Source organism: Condylura cristata, unplaced genomic scaffold (genome assembly GCF_000260355.1).
Source record: "Condylura cristata isolate star-nosed mole 26May11 unplaced genomic scaffold, ConCri1.0 scaffold00001, whole genome shotgun sequence".
Taxonomy (NCBI): domain Eukaryota; kingdom Metazoa; phylum Chordata; class Mammalia; order Eulipotyphla; family Talpidae; genus Condylura; species Condylura cristata.
This window is the reverse complement of record NW_004567102.1, coordinates 60,690,835-60,696,046: the sequence shown is the minus strand read 5'-3', so window position 1 is coordinate 60,696,046 and position 5,212 is coordinate 60,690,835.

Here is a 5,212-nt window from a genome sequence, read left to right as displayed (position 1 = left end):
ATAACAAGAACAGGATTGAATAGCTGCTACACAGACAGTATTATTCTAAAATAACTAAAATATTTTCTCTTTGGCCCTTTACAAAAAAGTTTGCCAACTCCTCTCTTAGAATGTAAAGATTGTTTTTTAAGATCCCTATTATATAGTGCATGATATATGGTTAGTAAATATTTGTTTAATATTTAGATATGTTCGGGAAGTATTAGCAAAGAAATATGCTATTTCTTTGAAGTCAAAATAGTGGTTATGAGCAGAGGGAAGCTTTCTAGGCACTGGAAATACTCTAAGTTTTTTGTTTTGAATAAAAGCTCACTACCTTTGGAAAATTATCCTGCCTTAACGAAACCTAGACAATGGGATATTAAAAATACAATTCCTCATCTTCTTGATTTAAGAAATTGTCCTGTAATCAAGACGAGGCCCACCAAGGTCCTCCACCTCTCCAGCCACCAGAAATAACAGAGGAATGGGCAGGCGTAAAGTTAGGTATTTGTTCTGCTTTGTAATACTCTCAAATAAACATGTCCTCTATCTTTTGGAGAACTAACTGGGCTGATACATATCTTTCTTAGAAGAAGTTTGAGGTAGTGGAAGAGAATGACACTATAATCATAAATGAAAAAAGACATAATGAAAAAAAGAGAAAATCCTGAAGACTTTAATTGAATCCTTGGATCCAGTCATTCCACAATATAAAATAAATTAATTTCCTTAAGCCAGTTTTAACTGCTTTTTAAGATACAGAGACATTTATATAAATTATTGACAGCAAACACGTACTAGCAGTAATATTAGCAGCCTTTGGATACATTTACAAGTAACCCATGGTCTCTTATAAGACACAAGTTTTTATTTCTGTGCCTTTTAAATCTTCATAAGACCTGTTATATGAAAATTTCAGTCTCATTACTCTTGCCTGATTCTTTGAAAAAAGGCATTTAATTAGCAATGAAAAAATTATAGCAATAGAGCTTTGAAAGAAAATAAAACAGGATCTACATATTAGTGAACTATAGAATAGATTTCCAAAAATCTGGAATTTACTCTATGTTGTATATAAAGAATATGTCTAGCACATCTTATATGTAAAGTGAATCTTAGAGCAAGTTGAATTTCCTTATATCTAAGAGTATGCAACGACTACCTATTTTATAGATATCAACCATAGCTAGAATTACATATCTGTAAAAAGGGGTAGTTTTAATTGTCTGTAGCAGTCAGAATAATTCTAAAGGTAACCCCAGACAGCATTTTTTGGGTCAAATTCCAACCTACACAGTATAAAGGATTACAACCAGCAATGTGGGAGAGACTTAAAAAAATGTATTTCCTATAAAAATGAAGGTTGATATAATGAATAGATTTAAAAAATAAAAAAATATTTCCTGTATTAACTGTGTAAATACACAAATTTATTTTTGAAATGGATTAAAGAAGAGAGTAGTCTTCTATTCCAGTTTCTCTGTTTTAAATTGCTTTATTAATATTTACTGAGCATCAAGAATATGTTGGATATTGAATATAAAAATTACATAGTCTCTGCCATCTAGAAATCCAAAGCTTGCTGAGGAGTTTTCTTCCATGATCTCTAGTCTTATTTGGTAGTCAATAACATCAACTGGAATAGGTTATTAAGGAAAGTGTTTTCTCTGTCAGGGACCAATCTGAGTACTGTTTTAATAAACACATCATAAAAATGATCCAGAAGCAGAATTGAAAGAACTGGTTGCGTGTAGCCTTGCTTCTGTGCTCCAAGACTCAGCCCTACATTAGCACCACCACCCTGACTGAAAGTATTCAAAAAACTTACAAAAGTGGGTAGAGGGCTGCCTGCACAGTCTGCCTATCATTGCAACTTTTGGTGAATCCAAAACTATCCCAATAATAGTAGTGTGAAACATGATGTTTTTATGTAGGTATTTTCAATACATTTTTCCAGCAATTATCAATCCATGAACTTTAAAACATTAAAAAGTAACAAAAAAAATGCTAAGACTAATATCTTCTATATTAAGCATTTCCTGAAATGAAAGCAGAAAAATTTCTTTTAGAGGTCATTTTTAAATAACTGTTTTGCAATTTTATTTTGAAACCACAGGAACCAAAACATATTAAAGAAACTAAGTGATTATTTGACCATTTTCCAAGGAAGGAGTCACTGACATTTTGGCTGGAACAATTCTCTGTAGTGCAAGAGAATCCCAAGAATTAAAGTATAACTACCATTTTGGCCTTGGCTCCCATCTGTTATTTGACAATGAAAACAAGACCAAATATTCCCAAATACCTACTGGAAATTGGTATTTGTAAAAAGGGGTTAATATAAGTTCAGGAACATTATACAACTTGGTTAAGGTCACAAAGTTAGCAAATTTAAACTAGCAGCAGGCTTTTCTTACTTTTCCTAAGATACATGAAAATTCTTTGATGCTATAGCATGCCTTTTAAGTTTTCTGAATTTTTAGTATTTGAATTTAGTGAATAAACCAAATTCTCAAGACAAGAAAAATCCAGACCTATCTTTAACTAGATTCAGTCATTGGTTTTGAATTACTGATTTTTTCTTTGTAATTTCATTCTCTATTAACATGAGAATATGACTCATGAGTCTGAAGGGCAACTTAACAAAATAGTTAAAAACTAAAGTAAACAATAAAGCAAACAGCAGGGATAGGAAAGATCTCATTTCTTTCCAGCAGAGGCAATATAGATAAATGAGTGCAAGAAACAAATTAGTGAGAGTAACCTGCAACCTGGCTATGTTCGAGCCAAGAAAAGAATTACATAGAGTGAAGGTACAGGGAGGAAGACCAAAATCAAGCTGGTATTCTGGACTAACTAGACCAGTGCTTATTCATAGAGGATTAAGGAAATTTAAGATTAAGGAAAAGATTCTGTATGACAAAGGGATGAAACATAAACCTGAAGGTGCAAAGAAAATGCATGCAAGTTTTGTGTACTAATGAAGTAGGAAATATTTTAGAAAATTCCCTGGAGTTCTCAATTTCATGGAAAAGACAAAATAGAACCTCAGAGAGAACTTCTATATACAAATTATAGAACAATGACACATGTGCAGAGCTACTAATATATGCTTAATAAAATCTATTTGCAATAAGAAGAAACAGAAAAAAAAAAACACACAGAACAATGTTCCATAAAAGATTTTAATACTTGTCATGCTCTAACAATTGAAAGGATCTTTTTAAACTAGAAAATCTAATTATGAACGAGATTAAACAGATACCCTACAATAAAAAATACTCTTTCCCAGGTACATAAAACAAAACTAACCAACTACTAGTATGCAAAACGTCAATTATTCCAGAGTAAAAGCGGTAAAAGCTATAGCCTCTGTCAATATGGTCGAATAAAGCTGTGACTGAATGATAATAGCTTAAAAAATAAAAATAAAAAACTCACCTTTCTAGAGAATAAAAAATATATCCAAAAAATTGTTGGGCCAGAAGAAGTTACCAGTATAAAACATTGAGAAAAAAAATTTAAATAACCATTCTATTAAAATTAGTAAGGTATGGCAAAGTTATGCAGGCATACTAATAACCTCTTTTTTAATAAAGAAAAATAAGTAAAAGGAACAAGTTCTTAACAAAATATAGACATGAGAGCAGTGAAAATAAAAATCAACTAAAATGTAAAGAAAGTAGTTTGAATAATAGCAAAAAAGTGGTTCTTGGGATGAAAAGTTACTTGGAAAAATAATAACTCTTACATCTCTTATTTTGGCCCAGGAATTAGTGGAAAAGAATAAACTATATTTCTGAGAAAGTTACAGAGGCTGTTTTGGTCCCACTTGCTTTCTGCATACTTAATGATTATTCTGACTTAGTGTCCAGAGTAACCATAAGGCATAAATACAAAAGCAAAAACTGGGAAAGTTCATGGCTTCCCTATAATCAAGATTCTACTTGCTTTTTCTTTGCTCAGTTTTTGTTCCATGAAAACTCACACGTGAGAACTGATGATTCTCCGAAAACGCTTATAACCTATTCTCCTTAAATCCAAGAACCACCTTTTGTAGACATGTGTACTTAAATATGTGGCTCTCCAAGACCAAGCTAGAATTTGTATAGTAACTAATGTGTCCAACACCCCAGTACACAGCTCCATGTCCCTCTGCTGCCCCCTCTTGGTTCTGAGCAGTACTCCCTCAGACACTGAGAATAAACTATTGAAATATCAGAATAAAAGCTGCAAGTGTTTTAGCACTATCTGCATAACCAATGCATGTTTGGTAGCTCTCTACTTTTGGTAATGTAATAAAATTACAAATGGTCTTCCATACCTGTGGTCTTCACAAATAACTAAAAGAAATTTGCCAACTGTAAAAAACAAAATAATTATTTTTATGAAGTTGTTGCAGAAAGTCAGCTCAAAACTCTCTAAATTAACTTTTGTTTTCTAAAAAACATTAAGATGAATAAAGAGCTTAGCCAACAATTCAGTAATTCTTTACATTTTTGAGTCATGAGCAGCTCTGAAATCAGACAAAGACTATCAGCCAGAAGGTACATATATAAAGGACATCCACCAAGACACCATGATAGATTTCCATGATACAGTTTCAAGGAAGGACTTGCTGCAGCAGCTGAGGAAAATGCTGGCCAACCCCTTAGGAATTCTCTTGGTTTGTCTAAGATGACCAAGTCCTTTAGGAAGCCTACATAAACAAGTGGCCACGGTCGGAATCTTATCCCCACTTTGACAACTCTGAAGAATCATTTGAGTTCAGAACGCCCCCACAGTTGGGCATGCATCACAGCACAACTTCCTTTACCCACTCTTGTTTCCTCCCCTCTCTCACATAGGTATTGAAGCTAAGGGCACTACTTAATAAATATCATGCTCCAATTCACCTCAAAGTTTCCTTCTTGAGGCCACCAACATGTGCCAACTATCAATGTGACTGTATATGGCATTTTTTTTTTCCTTCTCATGGGGAGTTTTCAAAAGCTACAAAAAGGATCTTTTATAAGTTTGAAATCATTTTTGGAAAATATAGAGACATATATAATTCCCAACTCCATTTTATATCCAACAATGAAAGGAGCTCTCAAAAAGCACCAGCAAAATAAACCTCCTGAAAGTGAGAGTATATCTTGAAGTCAAAAAGTAATATTCCTAGTTATGATGCTTGGAGAAAGGCCTAGATAGATTGATCTGGCATATATGTCTTGTTAAAAGGTGGAAC